This window comes from Chanodichthys erythropterus, chromosome 2 (genome assembly GCF_024489055.1).
Source record: "Chanodichthys erythropterus isolate Z2021 chromosome 2, ASM2448905v1, whole genome shotgun sequence".
In the NCBI taxonomy this organism is placed as follows: Eukaryota; Metazoa; Chordata; class Actinopteri; order Cypriniformes; family Xenocyprididae; genus Chanodichthys; species Chanodichthys erythropterus.
In genome coordinates this window covers 26,886,666-26,907,099 of record NC_090222.1, presented here as the reverse complement: position 1 = coordinate 26,907,099, position 20,434 = coordinate 26,886,666, and the positions used below count along the sequence as shown (strand labels likewise).

Sequence of the window (20,434 nt, the reverse complement as noted above, 5' to 3'; positions counted from 1 at the left end):
ATATTATAAAGCAACGAGAATACTTTTTGTGCGCCAAAAATAACAAAATAGCGACTTTATTCCCCAATATCTAGTGATGGGCGATTTCAAAACCAGGCTTTATGAAGCTTTCGAAGCTTATGAATCATTTGTTTTGAATCACTGGTTCAAAATCACATGATTTCAGTAAACGAGGCTTCGTTATGTTGTAAGTTTTATGAAACTTCAATAGTTCACGTGACTTTGGCAGTTTGATACACGCTCCGAACCACTGATTCGAAATGATTCTTAAAGCTTCATGAAGCAGTGTTTTGAAATCGTCCATCACTAGATATTCTGGAATAAAGTCATTATTTTGTTATGTTTGGCACACAAAAAGTATTTTCGCCGCTTTATAATATTAAAGTTGAACCACTGTAGTCACATGAACTGTTTTAAATATGTTTTAGTAGCTTTCTTGGCATTGAAAAAGGGAGTGTAATTGCTGGCGATGCATGCCTTGCTGAGTCATCGGATTTTATCAAAAATATCTTAATTTGTCTTCCGAAGATGAACAAATGTCTTACGGGTGAGGAACAACATGAGGGTGAGTAATAAATGACATAATTTTCATTTTTTGGTGAACTAACCCTTTAAATGAGATACAAAATGCACAGTGGTGAGGGGGTCCCCCAGGACAGGATTGAGAAACACTGCTCTACACCATGTTTTTGTGGTTAGGAAAAAATACCCTCATAAAAAATATAAAAAAGATATTTTTGTGTATGTTAAATGTGCTCCAAATCCACATATTGGAACAAACAGCTTCATTTTGTGAGGTAACTCTAAATGCTATTACCTCATGGCCATCAGACTTTTTCTGGCCAGCTGTTTTGGACATGTAATGGACTATTAGTCATGTAAAGGGATCTACAGTTCAAACAGTTCACGTTTTGGGCGGGCTTATGAGAAAGTTTTAAAGAGAACCATCAAAACACTTCGGTGGACACTGATTGGACAAGCGACCTGTCACTCGAAAACCAGGGGTGTGGCCTGGGAGCGATCGTTCACAATGTAATAGAGTTTTAGCGCAGTCTTGCTTTTTCATAGGCGTGTGTCTACTGTGTGTGCCAAGGGGTGCTCCGCACTTACCAATGCGATTAATGAAGACAATGAACCAATTGAGGGAACACTAAACTAACAACCAGCTTTTCCGTTTCGTCTGTTTTAATACGGACGAGCTTTGCGTCTGCAAGGAATCATCCCTCTGCACGAGCACAAAGGAAAATTTAAAAAAGGAAGCAAAGGTAAATGAGCTGTTTTTCTCCTTTGGTAGAAGTTTTTTTCTTCGCGTCTGTTTATATGATTTGAACTCTAATCCGTGACAGCCAGCGAAGTTTGTGTAGGATGGAAACACACAGCGATATTTTGCACAGTTTGGGGGAAAATAAGCAGGTATCGTTTCAGGTCGGTAAATATTGCAGTCAGTGCCTACATGAAGGCAGCCTTTATTGCTACAGACAGTGCGTTTCTGACCTGATTTACTGCTTATTTTTATTATTTTTGCTCGTTTTAGGTGTTGTTCAAACGTGTATATGTCTTCATTGCACACCTAAATATCAAAACCGCTGGAGGTTGTCCTGTCCACCTACAATATTTCTAATGCTGTGACAGTTGTTGACAACGTAGAACACACATAGGTCATGTTGGTGAGAAACACATAATGAAATGTGAAGTATCTCCGTTATCCAGTTAAACCTGTACTAGACGTGTTTGCACGTGAAACACTTACCTTGTCTGCGGTTACAAGCTCTGCACGAAAGCGTTCAGTTGTTTAGATAACACGCGCAGCACTCAGCTGGACTGTAGGACATAAAGAGAGAGAGAGTCGTATCCTGGTCCAGAAAGATGGACATGCTGGGTTTGGATTGCTAATCTGTGGTTTTAGAGGAGTTTGGCCTTGGGCACGGAGCTGATTCACTCAGCATGTTGCGCACCTTTACCAGCAGTGTGGCGGCGAATTAATTAGGCTTACGAACCTTTACCGTGGTGATAGTGCAGAAATTAAAGACTTTAAATGATTGATTTGTTTTAGCCGATTTCCTTTTTTATGACAGCGTTGGCTAAACCGAAATACCAGAGTTTTACTTATTGTCACGATACCAAGATTTCATTAGTCGATGCCAGTTACATTTCACTATTCTCGAAATCACGGTAGATCTGATTTGCTCCTGACTGTATAATTTAACAATTTTAAAGTGAAAATGAATACTTTTAAATCTAAATAACAAAATGTCACGCAGCCTTCGACTATTTTTCAGTTAAGTTTATCAGTACTTCAGTAAGACAAGTAAACAAAATGAAGAGAGAACAAAGAAACGCATTATTATAGGAACAAAGAGTGCGTGACGTTTTCCAGTATCTAACTGTAGAGGGCTTATTAAAGTGCTTTAAAGTTATCCAGATGAGAGCAGTGAGGCAGGGATTGTCTTTTTTCTTGCCAATATTGTTTGAGTATTATTAATGACATAATGGACTGCGGGATGTTTAGGTTGCATTTACACTGCAGGACCTAATGCACAGATCTGTTTTGACATATCAGATTTTTTTCCCCGTCCTGTCTGAGTACATTCACTTGAGACAAAGCTGACTGTGCCCAATATCTTGCTAAGAATTTTGACAGAGAAGTGCATTTGACCTAGCAGTCGAGTACGCAAGCACCCTTCAGAGAGCACGCGCAAAAATACGCGTTTAAAAGCAGCATTTTTGTCTTGTACTTTTGACATCCTTAATTGTTAGTATGGTATTTTGGCAAATAAAATGGTTACTATAGTAAGTTTAAAGGTTGTCTTTGGTTAAATTGGAAAACAAACAAACAAACAAACAAACAAAAAAACTGTTCATTGCATAGCCATACAGTAAAAGTTAGCCTTTGCAATACAATATTTGACCACCGGAATTGATTTTCAGGGTAATTTTTTATCTATTATGAGGGTATATTTTTATAACTATATAAAATGCACAGTATGTCGTCCATTTATGTCCATTAAGTGAATCAATCAATAGAAACAAATTTTCATTCTGAGCAATTATGGCTGTCATCCGTTAAATTGCTATCACATACAAAAGCATATGTTGTAATGCACAAGATATCTTTACTTGAGTATATTGCTGGTGCCTTTGTTATAGATCAGTTCACTACAGGGTCATTTTTGGCCCCATATTTTAAATATCTGGGACATGTTTTTCACTTTAGATGGTGTTTTTGCCCTAAGCATCTCTTAATGTCTGACCCTGCTTTCTTAAAATGATTTTTGTCTCTGACAAAATTCAACCGTAAGCAAGACTAAGAGTAGCTTGGAGGGTTCATCCCTCTGGGTGCAGGAGGTATATTTCTGGCATCTACCCCGAGGTTGCCTTGAATCATCTAAGTGTTATTGAATAATAAATAGCTCACTGAGCTATCATTAGACATTTTCCTGTGGTATTTTTTTATTTTATTTTTTTAAACGTTTGATAACTGTTATTTAATAAGTAGGTTTGGTCCATAATTACAATATAAGTGCTCTTAAAATATTCAACCAGAAATTCTAAAGTGGCCCAAGTAGAATTTTAATGGGTTCCAGTATTATGAATACAGTCAAGAGAGTGTGATAGCTTTTCTCTCTGCTTTACTTCAATGATTTTAAGAGTTTTATATATTGTTTATGTATCACAATTACCCTTGAATATACTGTTGACTTTCATATTGTTTCAGGTCAACCCTCTCTTGTTGTTCTGTGGAAAATATATAGTACGTACTACTTCTTTGTATTTAAAGGATTTAAATCAAAAAGGAAAATTCTTTCATCGTTAATCACCCTCATATCGTTCCAATCCTGGCTTACTTTCTCTTGCTGAACACAAAAAAGAAGATATTTTGGAGAACATTGGGGTCCATAAAACATTGCTTGCAGATTGCTTTGGCTATTTTACAGAGAATATTTCTCAATCATTTAACTGTGATTTTGAAGCAAAACAATCTTGCAGCCAGTTCTGTTCAATATAAGCAACAGACATCTTTAGTCCTTGTCTTGGTTAAAAGCCCTTTTTAAACCCTATAATCATTAACCTAGAATGAGATCTTTAATAGTCAGACATATACAGGACAGGGGAGGCATTTTCCCTTTGAATTTACCTCTGGTTTTGTCTCAGCCCATCATGGCTGCCTCTAGGTAGGGTAATGATGCGTATAGCCTGGGTGTAATTTTATTTCCAATTTCCATTGCTGTAGTTTTGCCCTAAATGATGTTATGCTAGTCGTGCATCGTGGATGGCTGTGCGCTCCTAATGGCTCTTAGGGTAATGAGAGCTAAAATAGCCTTGGTGCTACGATTGGATCAAAGCCATCATCTACCGTTGTTGTTTTTTCCCCTTTTTCATCAGATGAGGACAATTTACTTTTGAGACTTGTTACCCTGCTTTAGTTATTCATAGAAATTTTTATGATGGATTGAAACTCTATATGGAACAAATGCAAATCAATTCATTCTCTACATATGAATGTGGACTAAACAACCATCGTGTACCTGTTCTGGACCGGCTGTGAGACACAATGGATCGCTTTCAATTAGTTACTCCAGGGAGTTCACTCCGCACTATAATGGCCCCTCATATTTCATGTTGATTGTTGTAACCCGTAGCAACAGGGTAGCCAATAGCTGGAAGATGCACCTGGAGAGGAGGGTTATGAGGCAGTTGGGGTGCAGTGGAATGAGAGCTGCTGTTCCTGCCTGGCTGCCTAAGTCCAGTGAGGGGTCTCGTACCCCTGGGGAGTGAATTATTACCTGTCAGACCTAGGGCCTCGGCATCATCCATTACGCAGCCCTCTTGCGGGGGCAGCCAACCCCAGCATGGCAGTGCGATCAGTGGGCCTTGGCCTTCAAACCTGGCCACCTCTCTCTGGGTGGGTACAACTTGGGGCGTTCCAGCTATTATGAACCTCTTCGTAAGTTCGTAGTGCAGGCATTATAAATACAGGGTATTATAAATATAAATGCAGGAATGCTAAATAGCTGTACAGGTTTAAGATTCCAGCTGAGAGGTCGTGGCATCTCTGTCAGGCCTCCATAATTTGCTATAATAAATGTCATTATTGTGCTAAACTTTGTTATCAAGTTGTTGGCGGTCGATGATGCTAATTTGTCACACATTCACACTTAAGGTATTTCTGCAGAAATATTCAACGGAATCCAAGTACTAGTCCTATTCTTAATCTAGTCTGAGGATGGAGGACGGGGATGGGGACAGTAAAAATCAAAGGGTGGCTCAACAGAAAGTTTGTCGCATGGCTGAAACTTAGGATATGCAGGGTGTTTTGGCATTTAATTAAGGTCTGTCAATCGATTAATTGAACATTTTACCTCGATTATTATTAATGAACGATTCTTTTGTTTCTGTTATTTTTTTGCCCTCATAGTTCACTTACAAGGTTTGTACTGTTAATATGCTTGACTATTAAAGGTGGGATATTTTCCTAATGAAAGAGTGCTCTGACATAACAGCTAACTTTCAGCAGTTATTTTATCTATGGTTTGTAACATTTACAGATTTCTGCTCATTGTAAATCAGATACAGATAAATTAGCACAGTACCAGTATAATGAGAGTGACTGCGTTTATGAATTAGTCATACCATCTCTCTATTAATTGTGAAGCTGTGGGTTGTAAATAGTTAATTCAAAAGTAGAAAAATATGCTATAACATTTTAGTCTCTAAGCTACTTAAGTGATAAATCACAGGACAGCGCTGACAACTAGTTTCTGCATTCCTCTCTGTGCGTGCGATCTTCACATTTTGAGCTATTGTTTGTATGAGTGTTTGTGCCATAGTGCAGCTGCACGAGCACGGCAGCTCGAAATAATAATACGTATCTGATCGTTTAATCGCTTGAATGTCCAAACTGTAAAACACATACAACTGACAAAGTTTAGTGAAGACACAAGGCTCACTGTTCGCGTGCTGTCTTTGTGTGTTGACTCAGTGTTCACCTCTGTGTTGCTTCCATGCTGTTGTCTGGACAGGGCGGAGTCACGTGGCTACACACGTGGTAGTATGTTTTTAAGGGGGAAGTATTAATAGGATTAAAAAAACAAAATAACTGACATGGGAAAATTATGTAGGTTAGAGGTTCTGAATTTCAGTTTCGATTATTTTTCGATTAATCATGGCCAATCGGATGTTTAAGTTAGTCAGAATCCCACACCGCACACAATGGCAGAGTTTTTGTTCAGCAAGAGTTCTGCATGCTTGCGAATGCTTTCATTTTAACCAACAAAGTATAAACATGATGTCAATAAAAGATTCACTATAACGGGAGTTTTTCGCAAGAGTGCAGCTGTGTTAACCTTGCATTGTAATTGACAGCTTCAGTGATTATAATGGCCGTGATCTTTTCTCGCTTTCTGCATTTAATTATATAAGCACTTTTTCATAGCATGCTCTGTTTACGGAGTCAGTATGTTGTATTGATATGAAATTTAATGGGAAATGTGAATTACAGGATAATTCATTTGGAAGTGTTCAGTTTGGCCATAATACCTCGGTATAAGAAACAAATAAAGCCTAAAAGACCAGGGGTTTGGTGTATAAACGTTCCATATGCACAAAATGGGCTTTGAAATGTGTGTATGCAATTATCCACACATATATCAGAATTTATAAAAAAAAAAAAAAATAAATAAACTTGCATGCCTCATTTGGACACTCTAGACTGTTCGTTTACACCACTGATCTATATAAATGACTGGATTGCTCATTGCTTTCTAAACTGCATGCTGGTGGTGAAGCCACCAGAAGTTTTCGAGCTGCCATATTGGTATTCCCTACTGACAGAGGGCATTATTGACTTACGGCCAATACCTTAACCTAAAATCATCCGATTTGCAGCGTATCCATGGGACAGGATTAGTAATTATGTAAATTAATTGTTACTTTGGACGATATATGTAATGTTTATGGTCTTTCCGGGCAGGATATGCGATATATAGAAATCGTAAAGATGGGTGTGTCTACTGCACACTGCCGACCAAGGTACTAACTGATTTAACACAAAATAGATCTCTTTATATACGTAATTATGCAGGAGATAATAAGCATGAACATATATCTGGGATTATTTGCAGAATTTGATTTGAATATACAATAAATATGATCAGAAATGGATATTGTCAGATGATTTCATATTATTTCAATATGTGAGGGAATGAATACCAATATGGCAGCATGGTGGCTTCACTTTTTATGACATCACGAACAATCCGGTCATTTTTATAGGTCAGTGGTTCATAGCAAACTCATCATTTCTTTAATTCAAAATTTACTTCTAAAACAATACAAGGATACTGAATGATTTGAGCAATGTAATGTGACAGCACAAACATCATTTATTGTCAGCGTCTTGTAAGGTTAAACTCGGTAGTACCACATGGATGGGCATATGGAAATTATATGCAGCTGAGATTATGCATAGTAAATCTATGTGTTGCAAGCTTCATATATGGTTGACTTGGGGATCTGATGGGGTAGGGATTTATGTGTGCACAATCTTCAGCTGACTAGGATTTCTATATGGAATTTTGCTCAGGTTCTGATGTACAGTTTTACAACTCTGAAAACTTACAAGGCCCCTGATTTTTCCAGTGTAGATTCCAGCACATAATCTGTTCAGTTTGATTTGGGAGGAAGAAGTTCTGTTTGTATTGTGGCCTAAAGTGATTGATTCTTGTCTGAAAATGTGTAGATATTTAAAATTCTTCTTAACTTAGTAAGTGGGGGAAAAATGACCAACCTTTTGAAGGTGTTTGTTGAAACGTGCTTAGTAGCAGAACTGGGTGAGTGAGCAGTACTAAGCACTGAACCCAGTAAAATAAATAAATAAAAAGAGTGATGCAAAACTGAGAGGAAGAAGCAGTGTGTGCTGGACGTCATTTTGGACGAGTTACAGGCCTCAGGCCTCAGCTCCCTTCTGCCCTTGCACACACTGCCTGGCTTCCAGCAGATTTGTAAGCCATTTTTCTGAAACTTTAACCTCTTGTCAAACATCACGCACAGAACCACAGCAGCCACAGATGGAGAGAGACAGAGAACTGGCCACTCCTGCAAAGCACGCTGTGATGGAGTGTGGCCAGACACTACACAAAGACACAGATATTTTTGCAAATTAAGAGAGATTACACGCAGAAAAAGGCAAGGCCGATCGCTTGCTGAGTACAACAGCTTTGTTTATTACAAATGATGTTTCATTCATATCCATGTGCGTAATGAGTTGCGTGTAGGTGCTGCAAGTTAAGACAAAATAGATTTGAAAATCCTTATAACCGAAACAGATGTCTGATGAGTTCCAAAGTGAGGTTATTTTTGTTCCTTTGATAGCTATTTTGCCAAAATATACATGACAGCAATTTTTTTTTTTCTTTCTATCAAAATCTGTTGTCACTTAGACAGTGATTATTGGGATTACAGAAATTACCTGAATAATATTTGCATCTTATGTATTTGTATTTAATAATTTATTATTAATATGAATGCACCAATAATACAATTCTGAATAATTTACAAAAAAAGATTTTTAAAATTGTAATTTTAAAATAAGCACTTCACATTAAAGTGGGCATCAAAATATTATAATATATGCTATGAAGAATGGATCATTATGAGATTTATTCAATATTACATTCAATAGCGTTATTTAATTAACAGTGTTTTTAGATGACTAAGGTAATTAAAATATAAAATGTAGTGAAAATGAGCATTTATAATATGACAGATACTAATACATTTGAAAAAAATATCTAATATCATCTGAAGACCAATATCGTACCAATATATATTGCACATCTGCAATTAAAAGCAGTTAAAAACCGTGTTGTGTTTAAATAAGTGAGACAGTTTGACCTTGTAAATATCATTACATTTTTTTCTGTCAGTTCCATGAAAACAAAAATAGCATGTTGATCACGTACTCACGCACACATTGTGATTCATGAGGAAAGAAGTTGCTGCCTACACAAACTGTCATCTTTAAGAATGTAAGGCTAGCTGAGTAATGAGAGCTAAATGGAGACTGAGTGATAACCATGTGAAATCGCTGAAGTGTGTCATTGTTTTTATTATTTCTTTTTTCTAGCGACTCTTCTTTCCACCTGATTATGGAGTCATGATTACTCCGTTTACCTCATTTGAATATTCAACCATATCCTCAGCCTCCAGACTCCACACAGACACCTTTTTGTACTCATCACATTGGTATGCTAGAATTCAAAGCTGAGCTCACATCCACGGGAAAGTGTGTCCAGAACGGCTTTCCTCCCCAACCCGCCATCCAAAGCCGCCACCACCACCCTCCTTCTTTCACCCCAACCTGCATTGCGAACTGCAGCTCTCTGTTTTAATTACTGTTCTCCATACATACAGGTTATTGATTGTCTCACTCCAGGGTGGTGGGCTTGGGGTTGCTCCAGATTGTGCTTTAAATGATCTCTTAATCACTTTATAATGGAACAACTCTTCCTGCTGCATTGATTAGCTGCTTGTGCAGGAATTGTTGTGAGCCTTCAACTTTCTAATCTGGTTTTAAACTCTCAGGACTCCTTTATAATATGTTTATTTCCCAGAATGCCTCGGGAAGGATGTAATGTTAACTGTTCTTCCCGCTTGTGGTGGAAGATAAAGCATTGTTCATACATGGATAATCTGATATAGGATATTATGAAGCTATTTATGTTGCTTTCATCACTCTCTAATGAATTTAGACGATGGAATCTGATTTAAAGTGTTTCCTCCCAGGGATTTGCAATACTTCACATTTTTTAAATCAACTATTGGTGGGTTGACTGAACTGGAAGCCCTGGAAAATTAACCTGCTTTCAGGTTCTCCTGATGGAAGATTGGATGGGTTTCTTAGGGGCTGTTTACATAAGACTGGTTATTGTATTGTGCACAACAGAATAGGAGTAGGGGTCTCGAGATGCACTTTTAAAATTGCAGGATGAATTTAAAGACTCTTTTCCACAAGGGTTTTATTCTTTTGGTATTGGTAAATTTACATGCACAATTAAATATCCAAGTTTAATTCAGTTAGATTGCCTTAACCATCGTTTAATGCTCATTTAAAGTTAATCTTTAAAAATGCTACAAACTTTTAAATGTAATCTTTAGCAAATCTCAAAACGAATATCCATTTTTTCATACAGATTTTCATAATAAACTATTTAGACAAAATAGCATAGAAGCATATTGTCTCGGTATAATTAGCATATCAGCTTATTGGTATCAGTCAGTGTATTAAAATTGGTAGGGTACATCCCTAATATAAACTAGTGAGCCTCACTAATCGACTTGTCGGTTGTTGATCTGTTTTTGCTTTAACTGTCGATTGTTTTTTAGAAAGCTCACAATGCTCCCAAATCCCCAAAATGGGAGCAAGTAAACTCTCACAAATAGAGAGAAAAAAACATGAAGACAGCAGGAAAGCAAAACTAAATCCTTTATTCTCAGGTGTTTAGCATTATTGTCATCCTCTGAGGGAGAAAAAACAAAACCCTTTTTATATACGTGTCTTATATTACTTGCATGATGCTGACCTTTAAAAGTCTGTCTTGAGTGTTTCGGGTTTGTTTGTGTTTTGTTTTGCTGTAACTTTTATAGGCGGCTGTAAAGAGAATCTGAAATGCACTCATCAGAGTTAGTGCTGGATAAATGACTTGACTGCCTCACTGCATGTTTTTAAAATGAAAATTTTTATGGCTCTAAAGAGTGAAACGGAGCAGGAAATTACAGCCTGAAGATAAGAAGATTCTTCCTCTCACAGAGGCCGTGGAATCCCAAGGTAGCGCAACACCACCACTGTCACTCAACCTGGACTAGCAGCATTCATCAACCCCAAAACACAGCAGAAGTTGAAATTTATTTTGTGTGTGCAATGGGGCATGCAATATTGACTATAACCTTGTTATGTGCGACTGAGTAATTTTATATATGTGTGTGTATATACATGATAAATGCATGAATGTCTTTGCATTATAAACAGTCACATTTATTTTAGCACAAGAATAACTTTAAAACTGTCCAAATAATTTTGGTTGGAATTATAAAATAATAGATAAATTGTTAAATTAATCTGTCAAAAGACAAAGTATTTGGACAGTTTTTGGTTGCCAAATGTTAGTGTAGCATACATCCACTGAAAGTCAACCTGGGACCAATGGCTTCTTCTGAAAAAAGCATGATGCCACATGGTTTCATGCATATCTAATACACTGAATTTTTTTAAGTGTGACTCTAAATATAGTTGTTTTTGATGGAAATTCAATGAAAAATGGTTCTTGTTCAACAAACATATTGTAATGCATGTTTTTGGATAATCTTTTGAAATACATGGAAATGAAAGGTATCTCATTTCATTTGATTTATTTGGAACTTGATGGATGTAAACCAAAAGATAAGATTATTCATAACAAATCAAGTCTGTCTTCAGTGCAAAAACGGCTTCATGTTATGTAACACTTGAACAGTAAATCTATTATTTTTGTTAAATAGATTTTTTTTTTCCAGATTCTAAAATCTGATTGGATAAGCCATTTGAAGTCTTTGTATACTATATATATAATATATATATGCAAATGTGCCTGCATATGAGTTGAAGTCCACATTAATGTGGCTTGTCAACCATAAACATCTGTCCATCTATCATAGACATCACCCAGAAATGAAAATGTATCATTTACTTCCCCTCATGTCATTCCAAACCTGAACGTTCTTTATTCTGTGGAACACAAAAGAAGGTATTGTTGAAAAATTTCCATGCAGTTTTTTTTTTTTTTTTTTTTTTTCCAGTGAAAATCAATGGGGTCCAGTGTGGCTGTTTTGGACCCCATTGACATTCATTGTATGAACCAAAACAGCCGAATCATTCTTCAAAATATCTTCTTTTGTCTTCTGCAGAAGAAACAAAGTCATACAAGTTTGAAACTAAAAGAATAATGACAGATTACAGAATTTTCAATTTAGTTTGAACTGTCCCTATAATAAAACTCCACGTTTTGACACATAAAAAAACGTAAATCAGTCCTACCTGCTAATAGCCCTGCAAATATATTACTGTCACACAGTATACACCATCATGCCACCCTGTTTGTGTGTGTAATTCATCCTCAGGTGTGTTTTAGAGTGAACTCTGTAGTGTAGATATAATATGACCACTAGTGCCGTTTGCGAATCCCTCCAATTTCCAAGCCCCCTATAAATAGAAAGTCTAGTATGACCTTTGTAGATACGACGAAGGCATTCTCGTGCAGTTCTGAGAAAGAGGCCGATCTGAAGGTTTAAAGCTCAGTATATTCTTTGTACATCTGAGCCAATTTCTGTGAGCGTGTGCAGATAACCTGGGTTTGGTTTGGACCCTGTTGAGTTTCAGATTAGAAACAGACGTCCCTCTCACACTATGTTTCTGCAAATGCTCTTTTAGAGACTGGAGTTATTTTTAGGTCTGGCTGTGGACGTGGGGGCCAGAATTGAGACTTGGGGAAGGGATATAAAATAACCCCCCTGGCCCTCAGCCAGAGCGCTCACTAACTCTCCCCTCCCCAAACCAACTCGCATTCCTCAAGTATGTCCCACTGTTAACCATATGATGACTCAACTGTGCATGTGGGAAGGGAAATGCATGTGTGCATGTACATCACACTCTTTTTTTGGTCTTTTATCCTTTCAAGCTATTTGTGATATAACAGGTACCAGCAAATATCTCTCTCCCACAGTCACGCACACACACACTTCTGGTGTAGAGCTTCCAGGCTGCTTCATTTGATCTCGCTTTATTGCTTTCTCACATTATCTGCGTGTTGGCCTGCAGCTCATCCCTGCGGAGCAATCTCTGATGTATGAAAAACAACTCACCATAAACACATTTCAACCACAGAGACTGATATTACCCCTAATGCATCTCTCACTGCAGGCATATACCCAGATTGTCTCTCCTCTGCTCCTCTTCTGTGTCTCTCTCTCACACACTCTCTCTCTCTCCATTCCCTCATGTCATCATATAGTGATCACAGTAGATATTACTGGGGGGCATTCAGGGCTCCGTGAAATAATCAAGTCTGCCCCCATCTTTTCTTCCTCTCCCTCCAGTGAGACCCCCTAAAAATATCTCCAGTGTATCTCATAATCATACACTAACAGTAACTGGACTTCTTCCCCAGGGTGTGTCAAATGGAATTATGAGCTTGAATATAAGGTGAAAGTGGGCCTACATACGTATTTAGTTGGCTTTTGAGGTCTTTTTGAGGCCTTCTTCGCAGCCCTTTTTCCACCATGGATATTAATCTATATGGCTGCAAGTACATAACCAGCCAGTGTTCAGAACTATCTCCTTACCTTAGCCCGATTGTCTTTGCGTCATTGCATCACATATGTTTACATGAAGAACGAGTTCCAGCTAGTAGGGTATATCGAATGTGAAGCAGATCATTTATAGCCTTTTCTCACAGCAGCTGCAAAAATTAAACTTATCATTTGGATGGCGGATTGTATGGTATGACAAATTAGCGTTAGAGATTAGACTGTGCAGAAATTGAAATCTACAGGTAACGCTAATACACACTAAATACACACATAGTCACGCAATGCTGATGTTGTTGACATTAACAATTTGAGAACAAAGTATAACATTAATAATAATTTGCACAGTTTGATGTGATCCAAGCTAAGTGATCGTTAGATTTAATCACCATTGGCTTTTTTTTTTTCCTCAGTTGGTCAGAACAAAAGTGGCAGACGTGTTACTTACTTGTTCAGATGACATTTCGGTTATTTTGATCATACTTCAAGACTACAATCTGTGATTCCGAAGTACAGTAAGATATAAATAAGTGAATATTTTGTTAATAAATATAAATATGTACAAATATTGGTAATCTATTGTCATCATTTTTTCAGTAATAAATTGCTGGCATCTCTTCCTTTTCTGTGACTCAGTATTATTTATTTGTGTACTGACTCAAGTAAAGGAAATTTGTAAATGTCAGAATGCACATTATAAACACATTAATGCACATTAACTCATATTATAAGGCACATTATAAGCAAATTGGCAGTTATGTGGAGCATTCAGCTGTGAGGCTGCTTAAAATACTGTATTGGGAGCTTCTTTATATTATTTTAGTTTAATTAATTGTGCAGCCCTAAATGGGTAATTTATATACAAGAATATGAAAAGAAAAAAAAAAAATCTTCTTTTGAGGTTACAACATAGGCAAGACCTTTCAGAAGGATTCTTTACCTTTTATGCCCTGTTAATTAACTGTTGGCTGTGCCATACGTGATCATTGAAGGTCCCTCAAAGCTCGCTGAGCAAACCATTCAGCCATGGTTAACCATAGCTTGGCGGTACAGCAATGCTGCTTTCATTTCAGATTTAGATGATTATATATTTTTTGGTTCTTTCTCAATTAGCATGATAATAGTGTGTAGATAGACTGGAAGAGCTAATCTCATTCCTCTGTGACGATCGACAGCTTATTATCACACAGAATGCACCATCAGTTAAACTAACATGCTGAACTGCTCTATAAATCTCTCATATCACACACCACCAGCAGATGGGAAAGGGACAATGGCAGATTGTACTTTAATAATATTATGTTTCTTTAGCGAAATCGTTTCCACAGCTATTATTTTGTCGTAATAGTCTCCTGGTGGGTCTCCCTTAAAAAAAGAAGAGTAAGAGAAAGATAGACTCTGCGTGTAGTGTGATTTCAGGTTAGCAGCTGAAGAAATATGTTCATCTAAAAGTCTGATCTTCTGGAGTTTGAGTATTTTTACATTTATGCATTTGGCAGACGTTTTTATCCAAAGCGACTTACATTGCATTATACTATACATTTTGTATCTGAGAATTTGCAATCCCTGGGCTCGAACTCATGACCTTGGCATTGCTAGTGCCATGCTCTAACCACTGAGCTACAGGAAAGCTTTTTCTTTCCCCCTGTCAGAATGTAGAGACTGGTATACTTTCCTCCCAGGGTGCATCAGGACCACCCTGCAGTACTGTAAGTGAAGATACTTTTAAAAACCATTTGACCTCTTTTAGACAAAGTCTACATATTTTTCCTGACGCAGCCTGACTGGGTCGAAAGGTCAAAGGTTAAGCAGGAGCAATGTGTCCTGAATACCAAAGCCATTGATTTTTCTTCCAGAGGGAAGTTGAAGGTGGAAGATGACCAGGGTCAAATCGTTTGCACTCTGAGAGAGGTAGAAAAGATGAAAGGAGTGGGGGGAATGGTGGCCTGATGTCCTCAACTGGGCTGAAATAGAATCCTGACCTACATCTCTGCTTTTTTTTTTTTTTTTAGGGAACGGAAACAATTGCTGCCAAGTTGTTCCTGGCAAAAAGTGGTAAATGTTTTAAAAGCAGTCTGAAACATCAGTGGATGGGATACAGATGACTAATTTTGAGATTTTGATGACATTTTGAAAGTCAAATTACATGCGAATTAAAGCCTAAATTAAATCTTTTTGTTATAGAAAGCGATTTTCAGCGAAATTCAGAGAATTTAGACTAAACCACTCAATTCATATGGATTAGTTTTATGATCTCTCTATGAACTTTTGGAAGCATCAAAGTGGTAGTTAAGTAGCTGTCAATGGAGGGACAGAAATCTGTCAGATTTCATTAAAAATATCTTCATTGTGTTTTGAAAATGAATGAAAGATTTACTGGATTGGAAAGATGTGAGGATGAGTAAATGATGACAGAATTTTCATTTTTTTTTTGGGTGATCTAACCTTTAAAAATGATTGATTTTAGGCTGACAGCTAAATAACGTCTTTTTTTCACATGTCGATGACTGCTCTGTGTAGGAACTGCAGATGACAGCATGATCGCCAAAATGTTGGTGACATGCATTGTCATGTAAACATAATGGGCGATATATTGCGTTACCAAAAATGATTGAGGTGACGTACATATATTGTACGATAAGTCGATACATTGATTATTGCGACAGGCCTACCCAGGGTGTGTCAAATGGAATATAAGAGGTTGAATATAGGGTGAAAATGGGCTTACAAACGTATTTAGTTGGCTTTTGAGGTCTTTTTTGCTCTGTGAAGCCCTTCTTCAAAAATTATTGATTTTTAAATTATTTACACAAAATTGTATCTAATCCTATTGGGCAGAATCAGTGCATCCTTAAAGACAAGAGACTGAAGAACATTAGTTAGTCTCAGCAACATTACGTTAGTCTCACGCAATCCTGCAGACTCTACGTTTGAGTAATGTGTGTGTGTTTTTTTTCTCCCTGATCTGTGTGTTTTGGTGAGATGATGTCCATGCGTTATTTATCATTAGCAATACTCCCCGGTGATCTCCACTCTCTTGAGTTTTATCTGGGATGACGAGGCCTCCCGCCTCAGGCTCTCTGACTAAATCAAACTTCAGCAGCTCAGCGAATCAGACGTTCCTTTCAGGAACTTCTCTCGGTTTGGACAAAACTCAGCTTGTGCACATTTCCTTGTGGTTTGGATGGATTTGGTTTGTGTCTTTAAATAGATGCTAAGGAGAAGCCAAAAATTAGCGTTTGCAGTGAAAGCTAAAGCTAAACGTGTGCTGTATTATTGGAGATGATTTAAATAAGCAGCAGTACTTGAGTACAGAGCTGTAAAAGTTTTGAAATAAGACTAAGCCAAGCTGGAGTAATAAAACCTCTCTCTACAGTTAATCTAAGCACATAGATGCTGGAATGCTGCCTATAGCTCACTCAGATTTGTTTTGTCGTAAACGTTTCCAGCATGTTCTTTTTTTTCCCCCACATTTTTTTTCTCCTTCGAATATAAATTTAGACTTGGGTGAGATTCTTTCTGAATGACCACATGACCACTTTTAAAAGCAGATAGTTAAAAGTTTCAAAGCAACTGAAAACTGGCCGATTATTTTTTTTTTTTATATATATATATTTTTTTTTAAAAAGACTGAAACTATAATGAGTCTATGATATTCCTATGAAAGTGATATTTGTTCATTCAGAAATTCTGGACCATCTGGTGACCAGAGGAAGATCTCAAACCTGTTTTCCTATTTTTCTAAGCAAGACACCTAACTCCATATTATTGCAAGAGAACTGGCTGTCCTGTCCTTTTAGTTTTTGAACAGTGAGTCTCTTTGGAGAAAAAGCATCTGCTAAATTGCAAGCATTTAAATAATGTGAAAGACATTTGGATAATGTAATAGTGCTGTTTTATAAATGAAACTCCAAATGTATACTGAAGTCCACAGTGGTTTGTACTGCATTTTACCGTGGAAAAAAAAAAACTAACTAACTGGCAGTAAGTCTCTCACTGAACTCCTAAAAAGCATCACGTAACCTCTAAATAGACTGTTATTGATGCGCTTAAGTTGTTTTTCTCTGGTTCTATTCAGTGCGCTCCTAGCTGAAGTAATGTAAAACGTATCGGCATCATGTACACTCTTTTAAGCATGAGCTTTTTAGATGAAGGTGTTGGAAAAAACACCGGATGTATGGTTTAGTTGTTAGCCCTTTACTCCCCGACAGCCTCGCAGTGAACTGTAAGGAGCGAAGGTTGACCAGTTGGCCAGGGTTCTTATCAGGGTTTGTGCTTTAAAAGCCTTTGAGGAATGTTGGCAGAGCGCCACCCGTATTCTGCTCGCTGCAGACCGTGGGTTTACAAGGACTGTGCTTGGAGAAACATTCTTGTTGAAATGCTGATCTAAGATCAGGTTTCCTGGTCCTCAGCATTAGTCAGACCAAAATGATTTTTTTGCATTGATCCAGACATGGTGTACTTTGATGTGTTCGCTCTGAAGGTGTAAAGTCCATTTATGATGGATTTATGATGCTTTAAAAAAAACTGTTAATGGGGGCTAAATAATCAGGATGTTAATGAATAGTTGACTCAAAAATGAAGGTTCTATCATTTTTAATCACCCTCAAGTAGTTCCAAAACCATATGCTGAAGATATGTATGGAGACTTGTTTCCATACAACAGTTAAACACCAAAAAGGACAAAAAAGCACAATAAAAGTATCTTAAAGACAGTCCATATAACCTGTGAATTATATTCCAGACCAAAAGTTTTGTGCGAGAGATGGACCAAAATTTACTTTATTTACTAATAATCTTGAATAAAAACTAATAATCTTGAATGAGTCAGTGAGTTGAACTAGAGATTGGGATCAGTTGTATTTGTGAACAAATTGTTTTGTTTGATTTGTAGAAAAAATTACCAGTTCAGTGGAAATAACTGGCTCAAAAGAATAAGTCATGAACAAATTAGATTGATCCCATTCTTGAATCCAACTCAATGATTGGGTTGCAGGGGATTGAGTTATTTAGCTCACTGAAAATGAAGATGGTTTTTTTCAATAACTTCCTGTGTTGAGGAACAGTGTTGGTCTGTTCTTCACAATATGACTTAAGACTTGGGAAAATAGCACACACGTTGTATTGACTACATTTAAAACAGCTATCCTTTTTAAAGCTTAGATTTGGCATAAAATTGTAAATTTGTGTTATAGATCTTATTATTTGTACAAATGTTTCAATTTCATGTTTTTTTTGTTTTGTTTTTTGACCTTGTAATGTTTAATCAAAATGTCAATGACTTCTCATCTGTGGCGTATACCGGACTTTCCATTCATTTAGTCTGCTTAAACCCTGAAAAAAGTCATCTGCCTCCGTTTTTGAGTGCCACACCCATATCGCAACTTGCAATCAATATTTTCTAGATTCCGATTTTTGATAAGCTGTTACACTTGGATGTGTGTCACACTATGGAAGAAAAGACGTATCCTATTTCCGTGACTTTAACAGACATGGTCGCTGTGTGAAGATGCTTCAAAAATATCTCCCTTTTTATGTTCCATTGAAAAAGTAAACAACATATGGGTTTGGAACAACACGAGAGTGTGAAAATAAGGCAGAATTTGCATTTTTTTTAAGTGAACTGTCCCTTTAATTTTTTTTCTTGGATTTTGCACACTGAGCTTTGGATTTCACCCAAATCCAATCTTTTGCCTTGAGAAGCTTTGAGAGCACATGCAGAGAAGATTTGTGTCCGGCACTGACCAGGTGATTGTCTTCGCTCTTCAGACTGTAAATTTAAATTGAAAAACAAATGATAAAAATGCTTGTATGTAATGTTTGTATAATTGCCACTTTCACACTCTCATGCTGTTCATTATTACTTGAGCCATATGAAAGCCATTTAACAAATGCAGGTAGTTCTGCAGAATTTGCCGAATTAAGAGACCGCTTTACATGAGCATAACTAATTCACATTGCCCTGGAGGGGTTTTCCAAGTTGAAGATCATTTTGCAATATTAAACATGGCTGTTATTAGATCAATTTTTCTTTTTTGAAATTCATATTACTCTCTGGTGATACACGAAGTACTGCATTTCCCCTGTGTCTGCAGTCTGTCTTTATGTAAGGCAAAATGGGCTGAGAGACAGATAGAGAATAAGGTGCATAGAGGGAAAGAGAGAGTGACATAGAGGGAGATACAGACAGACAGAATGACCAAGAGAATAAGGAGATGCAGCTGAGACAGGGAGTGAGACAGGAGATTTGTGGAGACTCGGGTGCTGTCAGTAAGGAGCTGGCTTGAGCTAGTGTCTCATTCTCACACAGCAGATTGGAAGAGCAGATTGCGCTCTGAGATGCCCTGAGATTTGGGCAGCTTCCGATGGGGGATTTGTAGAGATTTGGTTAGAAATCTGCCCATAATGAATGTTAAGTGAAAAGCACTTTCATCATCTTCTCAGCAAAGACATTGTTTTCTCTAAGCGCTTGTTCTGTTAGTTTTGGCTTGGTGTCTAAGTGTCACAGTCCTGAGATGACAGTCTATAGCTTCATTAACTGGTATGTGCGGATTAAACAAACAGACATTTTATGAATGAAAGGGCCTCATTTGTGTGTCTGTGGAGACAACAGAAAAGAACACGTTCTTTAGACGTAGCAGAAACTATGGTGTGATGGCATCCACAAAAGTATTAAACAATATTTTAAACATTGATAATAAGAAATATTAGCATGTTAGACTGATTTCTGAAGGATCATGTGACACTAAAGACTGGAGTAATTGCTGCTGAAAATGTAACTTTGCCATCACAGGAATAAATTACATTTTAAAATATGCTAAAATAAAAAAAAAAGTTATTTTAAATGTTTAAGAATTTTTCTGAATATTACTTTTTTCCCCTGTATTTTATTTTTTTCAAAAACATTAACATCTTACAGACTCCAAACTTTTAACCCTTGTGTACATTGTTGAACATTGTTAGTGGGCAAATCACACTACATAAACTAATGAATGTGTGAAAATTGTGTGAGAGATTTTTTTTTTTTCCCCCCACAGTGCCAAAAGTATGCATTAATTCTCCAAAATTGTGCAGTTATGGTGAACTCAAAACTGGT

The 20,434-nt window shown here is 37.1% G+C and overlaps 1 protein-coding gene across 5 annotated transcripts in view; it reads left to right on the top strand.

Moving 5' to 3' along the window:
• Positions 1–1,075: 1,075 nt before the first annotated feature.
• The window catches only part of sema6cb (semaphorin 6Cb), a 162,329-nt gene continuing 142,970 nt past the window's right edge, over positions 1,076–20,434 (top strand). For all 5 annotated transcript variants that reach the window (XM_067407138.1, XM_067407113.1, XM_067407131.1 and 2 more), the window contains exon 1: positions 1,076–1,265. The gene's annotated coding sequence lies outside the window, so the exon portion shown is untranslated. The remainder of the gene's footprint in view (positions 1,266–20,434) is intronic.